Source organism: Pseudophryne corroboree, chromosome 5 (assembly GCF_028390025.1).
Source record: "Pseudophryne corroboree isolate aPseCor3 chromosome 5, aPseCor3.hap2, whole genome shotgun sequence".
In the NCBI taxonomy this organism is placed as follows: Eukaryota; Metazoa; Chordata; class Amphibia; order Anura; family Myobatrachidae; genus Pseudophryne; species Pseudophryne corroboree.
In genome coordinates this window covers 13,295,534-13,311,338 of record NC_086448.1, presented here as the reverse complement: position 1 = coordinate 13,311,338, position 15,805 = coordinate 13,295,534, and positions in this window count along the sequence as shown.

Below are 15,805 nucleotides of genomic sequence, written 5' to 3'. Positions count from 1 at the left end.
CAGTCCCCTGCGGACGGGGAGTAGGAATACGTCAGGTGTGATCAGCCCCCTGTGGAGGGAGAGTAGGGATACGTCAGATGTGATCAGCCCCCTGTGGAGGGAGAGTAAGGATATGTTGCATGTGATCAGCCCCTTGTGGCGGGAGAGTAGGGATACGTCAGGTGTGATCAGCCACCTGTGGAGGGAGAGTAGGGATACGTTGGGTGTGATCAGCCACCTATGGAGGGAGAGTAGGGATACGTCGGGTGTGATCAGCCACCTGTGGAGGGAGAGTAGGGATACGTCAGGTGTGATCAGCCACCTGTGGAGGAGGAGTAGGGATACGTCGGGTGTGATCAGCCCCCTGTGGAGGGAGAGTAGGGATACGTCAGGTGTGATCAGCCCCCTGCGAAGGGAAAGTAGGGATACGTCGGGTGTGATCAGCCACCTGTGGAGGGAGAGTAGGGATACGTTGCGTGTGATCAGCTCCTTGTGGCGGGAGAGTAGGGATACATCAGGTGTGATTAGCCACCTGTGGAGGGGGAATAGGGATACGTCGGGTGTGATCAGCCCCCTGTGGAGGGGGAGTAGTGATACGTCAGGTGTGATCAGCCCCCTGTGGAGGGAAAGTAGTGATACGTCAGGTGTGATCAGCCCCCTGTGGAGGGAGAGTAGGGATACGTCAGGTGTGATCCGCGGCCTGTGTAGGGGGAGTAGGGATACGTCAGGTGTGATCAGCCCCCTGTTGAGGGAGAGTAGGGATACGTCAGATGTGATCAGCCCCCTGTGGAGGGGGAGCAGGGATACGTCAGTTGTGATCAGCGCCCTGTGGAGGGGGAGTAGGGATACGTCAGGTGTGATCAGCCACCTGTGGAGGGTGAGTAGGGATACGTCAGGTGTGATCAGCTCCCTGTGGAGGGGGAGTAGGGATACGTCGGGTGTTATCAGCCCCCTGTGGAGGGAGAGTAGGGATACGTCGGGTGTGATCAGCCCCCTGTGGAGGAAGAGTAGGGATACGTCGGGTGTGATCAGCCCCCTGTGGAAGGAGAGTAGGGATACGTTGGGTGTGATCAGCCCCCTGTGGAGGGAGAGTAGGGATACGTCGGGTGTGATCAGCCCCCTGTGGAGGGAGAGTAGGGATACGTCAAGTGTGATCAGTCCCCTGCGGACGGGGAGTAGGAATACGTCAGGTGTGATCAGCCCCCTGTGGAGGGAGAGTAGGGATACGTCAGATGTGATCAGCCCCCTGTGGAGGGAGAGTAAGGATATGTTGCGTGTGATCAGCCCCTTGTGGCGGGAGAGTAGGGATACGTCAGGTGTGATCAGCCACCTGTGGAGGGAGAGTAGGGATACGTTGGGTGTGATCAGCCACCTATGGAGGGAGAATAGGGATACGTCGGGTGTGATCAGCCACCTGTGGAGGGAGAGTAGGGATACGTCAGGTGTGATCAGCCACCTGTGGAGGAGGAGTAGGGATACGTCGGGTGTGATCAGCCCCCTGTGGAGGGAGAGTAGGGATACGTCAGGTGTGATCAGCCCCCTGCGAAGGGAAAGTAGGGATACGTCGGGTGTGATCAGCCACCTGTGGAGGGAGAGTAGGGATACGTTGCGTGTGATCAGCTCCTTGTGGCGGGAGAGTAGGGATACATCAGGTGTGATTAGCCACCTGTGGAGGGGGAATAGGGATACGTCGGGTGTGATCAGCCCCCTGTGGAGGGGGAGTAGTGATACGTCAGGTGTGATCAGTCCCCTGTGGAGGGAAAGTAGTGATACGTCAGGTGTGATCAGCCCCCTGTGGAGGGAGAGTAGGGATACGTCAGGTGTGATCCGCGGCCTGTGTAGGGGGAGTAGGGATACGTCAGGTGTGATCAGCCCCCTGTTGAGGGAGAGTAGGGATACGTCAGATGTGATCAGCCCCCTGTGGAGGGGGAGCAGGGATACGTCAGGTGTGATCAGCGACCTGTGGAGGGGGAGTAGGGATACGTCAGGTGTGATCAGTCCCCTGTGGAGGGGGAGTAGGGATACGTCAGGTGTGATCAGCCCCCTGTGGAGGGGGAGCAGGGATACGTCAGGTGTGATCAGCCACCTGTGGAGGGGGAGTAGGGATACGTCGGGTGTGATCAGCCCCCTGTGGAGGGAGAGTAGGGATACGTTGGGTGTGATCAGCCCCCTGTGGAGGGAGAGTAGGGATACGTCGGGTGTGATCAGCCCCCTGTGGAGGGAGAGTAGGGATACGTCAGGTGTGATCAGTCCCCTGCGGAGGGGGAGTAGGGATACGTCAGGTGTGATCAGCCCCCTGTGGAGGGAGAGTAGGGATACGTCAGATGTGATCAGCCCCCTGTGGAGGGAGAGTAAGGAAGGATACGTTGCATGTGATCAGCCCCTTGTGGCGGGAGAGTAGGGATATGTCAGGTGTGATCAGCCACCTGTGGAGGGAGAGTAGGGATACGTTGGGTATGATTAGCCCCCTGTGGAGGGAGAGTAGGGATTCGTCAGATGTGATAAGCCCCCTGTGGAGGGAGAGTAAGGATACGTTGCGTGTGATCAGCCCCTTGTGGCGGGAGAGTAGGGATACGTCAGGTGTGATCAGCCACCTGTGGAGGGAGAGTAGGGATACGTTGGGTGTGATCATCCACCTGTGGAGGGAGAGTAGGGATACGTCGGGTGTGATTAGCCACCTGTGGAGGGAGAGTAGGGATACGTTGCGTGTGATCAGCTCCTTGTGGCGGGAGAGTAGGGATACGTCAGGTGTGATCAGCCACCTCTGGAGGGTGAGTAGGGATACGTCGGGTGTGATCAGCCCCCTGTGGAGGGGGAGTAGTGATAAGTCAGGTGTGATCAGCCCCCTGTGGAGGGAGAGTAGGGATACGTCAGATGTGATCAGCCCCCTGTGGAGGGAGAGTAGGGATACGTCAGGTGTGATCAGCCACCTGTGGAGGGGGAGTAGGGATACGTCGGGTGTGATCAGCCCCCTGTGGAGGGAGAGTAGGGATACGTCGGGTGTGATCAACCCCCTGCGAAGGGAAGGTAGGGATACGTCAGGTGTGATCAGCCACCTGTGGAGGGAGAGTAGGGATACGTCAGGTGTGATCAGCGCCCTGTGGAGGGGGAGTAGGGATACGTCAGGTGTGATCAGCCCCCTGTGGAGGGAGAGTAGGGATACGTCAGGTGTGATGAGCCACCTGTGGAGGGAGAGTAGGGATACGTCGGGTGTGATCAGCCCCCTTTGGAGGGGGAGTAGTGATACGTCAGGTGTGATCAGCCCCCTGTGGAGGGAGAGTAGTAATACGTCAGGTGTGATCAGCCCCCTGTGGAGGAAGAGTAGGGATACGTCAGGTGTGATCCGCAGCCTGTGTAGGGGGAGTAGGGATACGTCAGGTGTGATCAGCCCCCTGTGGAGGGAGAGTAGGGATACGTCAGATGTGATCAGCCCCCTGTGGAGGGGGAGCAGGGATACGTCAGATGTGATCAGCCACCTGTGGAGGGGGAGAAGGGATATGTCTGGTGTGATCAGCCCCCTGTGGAGGGAGAGTAGGGATACGTCGGGTGTGATCAACCCCCTGCGAAGGGAAGGTAGGGATACGTCGGGTGTGATCAGCCACCTGTGGAGGGAGAGTAGGGATACGTCAGGTGTGATCAGCCCCCTGTGGAGGGAGAGTAGGGATACGTCAGGTGTGATTAGCCCCCTGTGGAGGGAGAGAAGGAATACGTCGGGTGTGATCAGCCCCCTGTGGAGGGGGAGTAGTGATACGTCAGGTGTGATCAGCCCCCTGTGGAGGGAGAGTAGGGATATGTCAGGTGTGCTCAGCCACCTGTGGAGGGGGAGTAGGGATACGTCGGGTGTGATCAGCCCCCTGTGGAGGGAGATAGGGATGCGTTGGGTGCGATCAGCCCCCTGTGGAGGGAGAGTAGGGATACGTCGGGTGTGATCAGCCCCCTGTGGAGGGAGAGTAGGGATACGTCAGGTGTGATCAGCCCCCTGTGGAGGGAGAGTAGGGATGCGTCAGATGTGATCAGCCCCCTGTGGAGGGGGAGTAGGGATACGTCAGGTGTGATCAGCGCCCTGTGGAGGGAGAGTAGGGATACGTCAGGTGTGATCAGCCCCCTGTGGAGGGAGAGTAGGGATATGTCAGGTGTGTTCAGCCACCTGTGGAGGGGGAGTAGGGATACGTCGGGTGTGATCAGCCCCCTGTGGAGGGAGATAGGGATACGTTGGGTGCGATCAGCCCCCTGTGGAGGGAGAGTAGGGATACGTCGGGTGTGATCAGCCCCCTGTGCAGGGAGAGTAGGGATACGTCAGGTGTGATCAGTCCCCATGCGGAGGTGGAGTAGGGATACGTCAGGTGTGATCAGCCCCCTGTGGAGGGAGAGTAGGGATACGTCAGATGTGATCAGCCCCCTGTGGAGGGAGAGTAAGGATACGTTGCATGTGATCAGCCCCTTGTGGCGGGAGAGTAGGGATGCGTCAGGTGTGATCAGCCACCTGTGGAGGGTGAGTAGGGATACGTCGGGTGTGATCAGCCCCCTGTGGAGGGGGAGTAGTGATAAGTCAGGTGTGATCAGACCCCTGTGGAGGGAGAGTAGGGATACGTCAGATGTGATCAGCCCCCTGTGGAGGGAGAGTAGGGATACGTCGGGTGTGATCAACCCCCTGCGAAGGGAAGGTAGGGATTCGTCGGATGTGATCAGCCACCTGTGGAGGGAGAGTAGGGATACGTCAGGTGTGATCAGCGCCCTGTGGAGGGAGAGTAGGGATACGTCAGGTGTGATCAGCCCCCTGTGGAGGGAGAGTAGGGATACGTCGGGTGTGATCAGCCCCCTGTGGAGGGGGAGTAGTGATACGTCAGGTGTGATCAGCCCCCTGTGGAGAGAGAGTAGTGATACGTTAGGTGTGATCAGCCCCCTGTGGAGGGAGAGTAGGGATACGTCAGGTGTGATCCGCGGCCTGTGTAGGGGGAGTAGGGATACGTCAGGTGTGATCAGCCCCCTGTGGAGGGAGAGTAGGGATACGTCAGATGTGATCAGCCCCCTGTGGAGGGGGAGCAGGGATACGTCAGGTGTGATCAGCGCCCTGTGGAGGGAGAGTAGGGATACGTCAGGTGTGATCAGCGCCCTGTGGAGGGAGAGTAGGGATACGTCAGGTGTGATCAGCGCCCTGTGGAGGGGGAGTAGGGATACGTCAGGTGTGATCAGTCCCCTGTGGAGGGAGAGTAGGGATACGTCAGGTGTGATTAGCCACCTGTGGAGGGAGAGTAGTGATACGTCGGGTGTGATCAGCCCCCTGTGGAGGGAGAGTAGTGATACGTCTGGTGTGATCAGCCCCCTGTGAAGGGAGAGTAGGGATACGTCAGGTGTGATCAGCGCCCTGTGGAGGGGGAGTAGGGATACGTCGGGTGTGATCAGCCCCCTGTGGAGGGAGAGTAGGGATACGTCGGGTGTGATCAACCCCCTGCGAAGGGAAGGTAGGGATACGTCGGGTGTGATCAGCCACCTGTGGAGGGAGAGTAGGGATACGTCAGGTGTGATCAGCGCCCTGTGGAGGGGGAGTAGGGATACGTCAGGTGTGATCAGCCCCCTGTGGAGGGAGAGTAGGGATACGTCAGGTGTGATTAGCACCTGTGGAGGGAGAGTAGGGATACGTCGGGTGTGATCAGCCCCCTGTGGAGGGGGAGTAGTGATACGTCGGGTGTGATCAGCCCCCTGTGGAGGGAGAGTAGTGATACGTCGGGTGTGATCAGCCCCCTGTGGAGGGAGAGTAGGGATACGTTGGGTGTGATCAGCCCCCTGTGGAGGGAGAGTAGGGATACGTCGGGTGTGATCAGCCACCTGTGGAGGGAGAGTAGGGATACGTCAGGTGTGATCAGCGCCCTGTGGAGGGGGAGTAGGGATACGTCAGGTGTGATCAGCCCCCTGTGGAGGGAGAGTAGGGATACGTCAGGTGTGATGAGCCACCTGTGGAGGGAGAGTAGGGATACGTCGGGTGTGATCAGCCCCCTTTGGAGGGGGAGTAGTGATACGTCAGGTGTGATCAGCCCCCTGTGGAAGGAGAGTAGTAATACGTCAGGTGTGATCAGCCCCCTGTGGAGGAAGAGTAGGGATACGTCAGGTGTGATCCGCAGCCTGTGTAGGGGGAGTAGGGATACGTCGGGTGTGATCAGCCCCCTGTGGAGGGAGAGTAGGGATACGTCGGGTGTGATCAGCCCCCTGTGGAGGGAGAGTAGGGATACGTCAGGTGTGATCAGTCCCCTGCGGAGGGGGAGTAGGGATACGTCAGGTGTGATCAGCCCCCTGTGGAGGGAGAGTAGGGATACGTCAGATGTGATCAGCCCCCTGTGGAGGGAGAGTAAGGATATGTTGCGTGTGATCAGCCCCTTGTGGCGGGAGAGTAGGGATACGTCAGGTGTGATCAGCCACCTGTGGAGGGAGAGTAGGGATACGTCGGGTGTGATCAGCCACCTGTGGAGGGAGAGTAGGGATACGTCAGGTGTGATCAGCCACCTGTGGAGGGTGAGTAGGGATACGTCAGGTGTGATCAGCTCCCTGTGGAGGGGGAGTAGGGATACGTCGGGTGTTATCAGCCCCCTGTGGAGGGATAGTAGGGATACGTCGGGTGTGATCAGCCCCCTGTGGAGGGAGAGTAGGGATACGTCGGGTGTGATCAGCCCCCTGTGGAGGGAGAGTAGGGATACGTCGGGTGTGATCAGCCCCCTGTGGAGGGAGAGTAGGGATACGTCAGGTGTGATCAGTCCCCTGCGGAGGGGGAGTAGGGATACGTCAGGTGTGATCAGCCCCCTGTGGAGGGAGAGTAGGGATACGTCAGATGTGATCAGCCCCCTGTGGAGGGAGAGTAAGGATACGTTGCGTGTGATCAGCCCTTTGTGGCGGGAGAGTAGGGATACGTCAGGTGTGATCAGCCACCTGTGGAGGGAGAGTAGGGATACGTTGGGTGTGATCAGCCACCTGTGGAGGGAGAGTAGGGATACGTCGGGTGGGATCAGCCACCTGTGGAGGGAGAGTAGGGATACGTCAGGTGTGATCAGCCACCTGTGGAGGGTGAGTAGGGATACGTCAGGTGTGATTAGCTCCCTGTGGAGGGGGAGTAGGGATACGTCGGGTGTTATCAGCCCCCTGTGGAGGGAGAGTAGGGATACGTCGGGTGTGATCAGCCCCCTGTGGAGGGAGAGTAGGGATACGTCGGGTGTGATCAGCCCCCTGTGGAGGGAGAGTAGGGATACGTCGGGTGTGATCAGCCCCCTGTGGAAGGAGAGTAGGGATACGTTGGGTGTGATCAGCCCCCTGTGGAGGGAGAGTAGGGATACGTCGGGTGTGATCAGCCCCCTGTGGAGGGAGAGTAGGGATACGTCAAGTGTGATCAGTCCCCTGCGGACGGGGAGTAGGAATACGTCAGGTGTGATCAGCCCCCTGTGGAGGGAGAGTAGGGATACGTCAGATGTGATCAGCCCCCTGTGGAGGGAGAGTAAGGATATGTTGCGTGTGATCAGCCCCTTGTGGCGGGAGAGTAGGGATACGTCAGGTGTGATCAGCCACCTGTGGAGGGAGAGTAGGGATACGTTGGGTGTGATCAGCCACCTATGGAGGGAGAGTAGGGATACGTCGGATGTGATCAGCCACCTGTGGAGGGAGAGTAGGGATACGTCAGGTGTGATCAGCCACCTGTGGAGGAGGAGTAGGGATACGTCGGGTGTGATCAGCCCCCTGTGGAGGGAGAGTAGGGATACGTCAGGTGTGATCAGCCCCCTGCGAAGGGAAAGTAGGGATACGTCGGGTGTGATCAGCCACCTGTGGAGGGAGAGTAGGGATACGTTGCGTGTGATCAGCTCCTTGTGGCGGGAGAGTAGGGATACATCAGGTGTGATTAGCCACCTGTGGAGGGGGAATAGGGATACGTCGGGTGTGATCAGCCCCCTGTGGAGGGGGAGTAGTGATACGTCAGGTGTGATCAGCCCCCTGTGGAGGGAAAGTAGTGATACGTCAGGTGTGATCAGCCCCCTGTGGAGGGAGAGTAGGGATACGTCAGGTGTGATCCGCGGCCTGTGTAGGGGGAGTAGGGATACGTCAGGTGTGATCAGCCCCCTGTTGAGGGAGAGTAGGGATACGTCAGATGTGATCAGCCCCCTGTGGAGGGGGAGCAGGGATACGTCAGGTGTGATCAGCGCCCTGTGGAGGGGGAGTAGGGATACGTCAGGTGTGATCAGCCACCTGTGGAGGGTGAGTAGGGATACGTCAGGTGTGATCAGCTCCCTGTGGAGGGGGAGTAGGGATACGTCGGGTGTTATCAGCCCCCTGTGGAGGGAGAGTAGGGATACGTCGGGTGTGATCAGCCCCCTGTGGAGGGAGAGTAGGGATACGTCGGGTGTGATCAGCCCCCTGTGGAAGGAGAGTAGGGATACGTTGGGTGTGATCAGCCCCCTGTGGAGGGAGAGTAGGGATACGTCGGGTGTGATCAGCCCCCTGTGGAGGGAGAGTAGGGATACGTCAAGTGTGATCAGTCCCCTGCGGACGGGGAGTAGGAATACGTCAGGTGTGATCAGCCCCCTGTGGAGGGAGAGTAGGGATACGTCAGATGTGATCAGCCCCCTGTGGAGGGAGAGTAAGGATATGTTGCGTGTGATCAGCCCCTTGTGGCGGGAGAGTAGTGATACGTCAGGTGTGATCAGCCACCTGTGGAGGGAGAGTAGGGATACGTTGGGTGTGATCAGCCACCTATGGAGGGAGAGTAGGGATACGTCGGGTGTGATCAGCCACCTGTGGAGGGAGAGTAGGGATACGTCAGGTGTGATCAGCCACCTGTGGAGGAGGAGTAGGGATACGTCGGGTGTGATCAGCCCCCTGTGGAGGGAGAGTAGGGATACGTCAGGTGTGATCAGCCCCCTGCGAAGGGAAAGTAGGGATACGTCGGGTGTGATCAGCCACCTGTGGAGGGAGAGTAGGGATACGTTGCGTGTGATCAGCTCCTTGTGGCGGGAGAGTAGGGATACATCAGGTGTGATTAGCCACCTGTGGAGGGGGAATAGGGATACGTCGGGTGTGATCAGCCCCCTGTGGAGGGGGAGTAGTGATACGTCAGGTGTGATCAGCCCCCTGTGGAGGGAAAGTAGTGATACGTCAGGTGTGATCAGCCCCCTGTGGAGGGAGAGTAGGGATACGTCAGGTGTGATCCGCGGCCTGTGTAGGGGGAGTAGGGATACGTCAGGTGTGATCAGCCCCCTGTGGAGGGAGAGTAGGGATACGTCAGATGTGATCAGCCCCCTGTGGAGGGGGAGCAGGGATACGTCAGGTGTGATCAGCGACCTGTGGAGGGGGAGTAGGGATACGTCAGGTGTGATCAGTCCCTGTGGAGGGGGAGTAGGGATACGTCAGGTGTGATCAGCCCCCTGTGGAGGGGGAGCAGGGATACGTCAGGTGTGATCAGCCACCTGTGGAGGGGGAGTAGGGATACGTCGGGTGTGAAAAGCCCCCTGTGGAGGGAGAGTAGGGATACGTTGGGTGTGATCAGCCCCCTGTGGAGGGAGAGTAGGGATACGTCAGGTGTGATCAGTCCCCTGCGGAGGGGGAGTAGGGATACGTCAGGTGTGATCAGCCCCCTGTGGAGGGAGAGTAGGGATACGTCAGATGTGATCAGCCCCCTGTGGAGGGAGAGTAAGGAAGGATACGTTGCATGTGATCAGCCCCTTGTGGCGGGAGAGTAGGGATATGTCAGGTGTGATCAGCCACCTGTGGAGGGAGAGTAGGGATACGTTGGGTGTGATTAGCCCCCTGTGGAGGGAGAGTAGGGATTCGTCAGATGTGATAAGCCCCCTGTGGAGGGAGAGTAAGGATACGTTGCGTGTGATCAGCCCCTTGTGGCGGGAGAGTAGGGATACGTCAGGTGTGATCAGCCACCTGTGGAGGGAGAGTAGGGATACGTTGGGTGTGATCATCCACCTGTGGAGGGAGAGTAGGGATACGTCGGGTGTGATTAGCTCCTTGAGGCGGGAGAGTAGGGATACGTCAGGTGTGATCAGCCACCTCTGGAGGGTGAGTAGGGATACGTCGGGTGTGATCAGCCCCCTGTGGAGGGGGAGTAGTGATAAGTCAGGTGTGATCAGCCCCCTGTGGAGGGAGAGTAGGGATACGTCAGATGTGATCAGCCCCCTGTGGAGGGAGAGTAGGGATACGTCAGGTGTGATCAGCCACCTGTGGAGGGGGAGTAGGGATACGTCGGGTGTGATCAGCCCCCTGTGGAGGGAGAGTAGGGATACGTCGGGTGTGATCAACCCCCTGCGAAGGGAAGGTAGGGATACGTCGGGTGTGATCAGCCCCCTGTGGAGGGAGAGTAGGGATACGTCAGGTGTGATCAGCGCCCTGTGGAGGGGGAGTAGGGATACGTCAGGTGTGATCAGCCCCCTGTGGAGGGAGAGTAGGGATACGTCAGGTGTGATGAGCCACCTGTGGAGGGAGAGTAGGGATACGTCGGGTGTGATCAGCCCCCTTTGGAGGGGGAGTAGTGATACGTCAGGTGTGATCAGCCCCCTGTGGAGGGAGAGTAGTAATACGTCAGGTGTGATCAGCCCCCTGTGGAGGAAGAGTAGGGATACGTCAGGTGTGATCCGCAGCCTGTGTAGGGGGAGTAGGGATACGTCAGGTGTGATCAGCCCCCTGTGGAGGGAGAGTAGGGATACGTCAGATGTGATCAGCCCCCTGTGGAGGGGGAGCAGGGATACGTCAGATGTGATCAGCCACCTGTGGAGGGGGAGTAGGGATATGTCTGGTGTGACCAGCCCCCTGTGGAGTGAGAGTAGGGATACGTCGGGTGTGATCAACCCCCTGCGAAGGGAAGGTAGGGATACGTCGGGTGTGATCAGCCACCTGTGGAGGGAGAGTAGGGATACGTCAGGTGTGATCAGCGCCCTGTGGAGGGGGAGTAGGGATACGTCAGGTGTGATCAGCCCCCTGTGGAGGGAGAGTAGGGATACGTCAGGTGTGATTAGCCCCCTGTGGAGGGAGAGTAGGAATACGTCGGGTGTGATCAGCCCCCTGTGGAGGGGGAGTAGTGATACGTCAGGTGTGATCAGCCCCCTGTGGAGGGAGAGTAGGGATATGTCAGGTGTGCTCAGCCACCTGTGGAGGGGGAGTAGGGATACGTCGGGTGTGATCAGCCCCCTGTGGAGGGAGAGTAGGGATACGTCAGGTGTGATCAGCCCCCTGTGGAGGGAGAGTAGGGATGCGTCAGATGTGATCAGCCCCCTGTGGAGGGGGAGTAGGGATACGTCAGGTGTGATCAGCGCCCTGTGGAGGGGTAGTAGGGATACGTCAGGTGTGATCAGCCCCCTGTGGAGGGAGAGTAGGGATATGTCAGGTGTGTTCAGCCACCTGTGGAGGGGGAGTAGGGATACGTCGGGTGTGATCAGCCCCCTGTGGAGGGAGATAGGGATACGTTGGGTGCGATCAGCCCCCTGTGGAGGGAGAGTAGGGATACGTCGGGTGTGATCAGCCCCCTGTGCAGGGAGAGTAGGGATACGTCAGGTGTGATCAGTCCCCTGCGGAGGTGGAGTAGGGATACGTCAGGTGTGATCAGCCCCCTGTGGAGGGAGAGTAGGGATACGTCAGATGTGATCAGCCCCCTGTGGAGGGAGAGTAAGGATACGTTGCATGTGATCAGCCCCTTGTGGCGGGAGAGTAGGGATGCGTCAGGTGTGATCAGCCACCTGTGGAGGGTGAGTAGGGATACGTCGGGTGTGATCAGCCCCCTGTGGAGGGGGAGTAGTGATAAGTCAGGTGTGATCAGACCCCTGTGGAGGGAGAGTAGGGATACGTCAGATGTGATCAGCCCCCTGTGGAGGGAGAGTAGGGATACGTCAGGTGTGATCAGCCACCTGTGGAGGGGGAGTAGGGATACGTCAGGTGTGATCAGCCCCCTGTGGAGGGAGAGTAGGGATACGTCGGGTGTGATCAACCCCCTGCGAAGGGAAGGTAGGGATACGTCGGATGTGATCAGCCACCTGTGGAGGGAGAGTAGGGATACGTCAGGTGTGATCAGCGCCCTGTGGAGGGAGAGTAGGGATACGTCAGGTGTGATCAGCCCCCTGTGGAGGGAGAGTAGGGATACGTCAGGTGTGATTAGCCACCTGTGGAGGGAGAGTAGGGATACGTCGGGTGTGATCAGCCCCCTGTGGAGGGGGAGTAGTGATACGTCAGGTGTGATCAGCCCCCTGTGGAGAGAGAGTAGTGATACGTCAGGTGTGATCAGCCCCCTGTGGAGGGAGAGTAGGGATACGTCAGGTGTGATCCGCGGCCTGTGTAGGGGGAGTAGGGATACGTCAGGTGTGATCAGCCCCCTGTGGAGGGAGAGTAGGGATACGTCAGATGTGATCAGCCCCCTGTGGAGGGGGAGCAGGGATACGTCAGGTGTGATCAGCGCCCTGTGGAGGGAGAGTAGGGATACGTCAGGTGTGATCAGCGCCCTGTGGAGGGAGAGTAGAGATACGTCAGGTGTGATCAGCGCCCTGTGGAGGGGGAGTAGGGATACGTCAGGTGTGATCAGCCCCCTGTGGAGGGAGAGTAGGGATACGTCAGGTGTGATTAGCCACCTGTGGAGGGAGAGTAGTGATACGTCGGGTGTGATCAGCCCCCTGTGGAGGGAGAGTAGTGATACGTCAGGTGTGATCAGCCCCCTGAGAAGGGAGAGTAGGGAAACGTCAGGTGTGATCAGCGCCCTGTGGAGGGGGAGTAGGGATACGTCGGGTGTGATCAGCCCCCTGTGGAGGGAGAGTAGGGATACGTCGGGTGTGATCAACCCCCTGCGAAGGGAAGGTAGAGATACGTCGGGTGTGATCAGCCACCTGTGGAGGGAGAGTAGGGATACGTCAGGTGTGATCAGCGCCCTGTGGAGGGGGAGTAGGGATACGTCAGGTGTGATCAGCCCCCTGTGGAGGGAGAGTAGGGATACGTCAGGTGTGATTAGCACCTGTGGAGGGAGAGTAGGGATACGTCGGGTGTGATCAGCCCCCTGTGGAGGGGGAGTAGTGATACGTCGGGTGTGATCAGCCCCCTGTGGAGGGAGAGTAGTGATACGTCAGGTGTGATCAGCCCCCTGTGGAGGGAGAGTAGGGATACATCAGGTGTGATCAGCCCCCTGTGGAGGGAGAGTAGGGATATGTCAGGTGTGATCAGCCCCCTGTGGAGGGAGAGTAGGGATACATCAGGTGTGATCAGCCCCCTGTGGAGGGAGAGTAGGGATACGTCGGGTGTGATCAGCCCCCTGTGGAGGGGGAGTAGGGATACATCAGGTGTGATCAGCCCCCTGTGGAGGGAGAGTAGGGATACATCAGGTGTGATCAGCCCCCTGTGGAGGGAGAGTAGGGATACGTCAGGTGTGATCAGCCCCCTGTGGAGGGAGAGTAGGGATACATCAGGTGTGATCAGCCCCCTGTGGAGGGGGACAAGGGATACATCAGGTGTGATCAGCCCCCTGTGTAGGGAGAGTAGGGATACGTCAGGTGTGATCAGCCCCCTGTGTAGGGAGAGTAGGGATATGTCAGGTGTGATCAGCCCCCTGTGGAGGGAGAGTAGGGATACATCAGGTGTGATCAGCTCCCTGTGGAGGGAGAGTAGGGATACATCAGGTGTGATCAGCCCCCTGTGGAGGGGGAGTAGGGATACGTCAGGTGTGATCAGCCCCCTGTGGAGGGAGAGTAGGGATACATCAGGTGTGATCAGCCCCCTATGGAGGGGGAGTAGGGATACATCAGGTGTGATCAGCCCCCTGTGGAGGGAGAGTAGGGATACATCAGGTGTGATCAGCCCCCTGTGGAGGGGGAGTAGGGATACGTCAGGTGTGATCAGCCCCCTGTGTAGGGAGAGTAGGGATACGTCTGGTGTGATCAGCCCCCTGTGGAGGGAGAGTAGGGATACGTCAGGTGTGATCAGCCCCCTGTGGAGGGAGAGTAGGGATACGTCAGGTGTGATCAGCCCCCTGTGTAGGGAGAGTAGGGATATGTCAGGTGTGATCAGCCCCCTGAGTAGGGATATGTCAGGTGTGATCAGCCCCCTGTGGAGGGAGAGTAGGGATACGTCAGGTGTGATCAGCCCCCTGTGGAGGGAGAGTAGGGATACGTCAGGTGTGATCAGCCCCCTGTGAGGCAGAGTAGGGATACGTCAGGTGTGATCAGCCCCCTGTGTAGGGAGAGTAGGGATATGTCAGGTGTGATCAGCCCCCTGAGTAGGGATATGTCAGGTGTGATCAGCCCCCTGTGGAGGGAGAGTAGGGATACGTCAGGTGTGATCAGCGCCCTGTGGAGGGAGAGTAGGGATACGTCAGGTGTGATCAGCCCCCTGTGGAGGGAGAGTAGGGATACGTCAGGTGTGATCAGCCCCCTGTGGAGGGAGAGTAGGGATACGTCAGGTGTGATCCGCGGCCTGTGTAGGGGGAGTAGGGATACGTCAGGTGTGATCAGCCCCTGTGGAGGGAGAGTAGGGATACGTCAGGTGTGATCAGCCCCCTGTGTAGGGAGAGTAGGGATACGTCTGGTGTGATCAGCCCCCTGTGGAGGGAGAGTAGGGATACGTCAGGTGTGATCAGCCCCCTGTGGAGGGAGAGTAGGGATACGTCAGGTGTGATCAGCCCCCTGTGTAGGGAGAGTAGGGATATGTCAGGTGTGATCAGCCCCCTGAGTAGGGATATGTCAGGTGTGATCAGCCCCCTGTGGAGGGAGAGTAGGGATATGTCAGATGTGATCAGCCCCCTGTGGAGGGAGAGTAGGGATACGTCAGGTGTGATCAGCCCCCTGTGAGGCAGAGTAGGGATACGTCAGGTGTGATCAGCCCCCTGTGTAGGGAGAGTAGGGATATGTCAGGTGTGATCAGCCCCCTGAGTAGGGATATGTCAGGTGTGATCAGCCCCCTGTGGAGGGAGAGTAGGGATACGTCAGGTGTGATCAGCGCCCTGTGGAGGGAGAGTAGGGATACGTCAGGTGTGATCAGCCCCCTGTGGAGGGAGAGTAGGGATACGTCAGGTGTGATCAGCCCCCTGTGGAGGGAGAGTAGGGATACGTCAGGTGTGATCCGCGGCCTGTGTAGGGGGAGTAGGGATACGTCAGGTGTGATCAGCCCCCTGTGGAGGGAGAGTAGGGATACGTCAGATGTGATCAGCCCCCTGTGGAGGGGGAGCAGGGATACGTCAGGTGTGATCAGCGCCCTGTGGAGGGAGAGTAGGGATACGTCAGGTGTGATCAGCGCCCTGTGGAGGGAGAGTAGGGATACGTCTGGTGTGATCAGCGCCCTGTGGAGGGGGAGTAGGGATACGTCAGGTGTGATCAGCCCCCTGTGGAGGGAGAGTAGGGATACGTCAGGTGTGATTAGCCACCTGTGGAGGGAGAGTAGTGATACGTCGGGTGTGATCAGCCCCCTGTGGAGGGAGAGTAGTGATACGTCAGGTGTGATCAGCCCCCTGTGAAGGGAGAGTAGGGATACGTCAGGTGTGATCAGCGCCCTGTGGAGGGGGAGTAGGGATACGTCGGGTGTGATCAGCCCCCTGTGGAGGGAGAGTAGGGATACGTCGGGTGTGATCAACCCCCTGCGAAGGGAAGGTAGGGATACGTCGGGTGTGATCAGCCACCTGTGGAGGGAGAGTAGGGATACGTCAGGTGTGATCAGCGCCCTGTGGAGGGGGAGTAGGGATACGTCAGGTGTGATCAGCCCCCTGTGGAGGGAGAGTAGGGATACGTCAGGTGTGATTAGCACCTGTGGAGGGAGAGTAGGGATACGTCGGGTGTGATCAGCCCCCTGTGGAGGGGGAGTAGTGATACGTCGGGTGTGATCAGCCCCC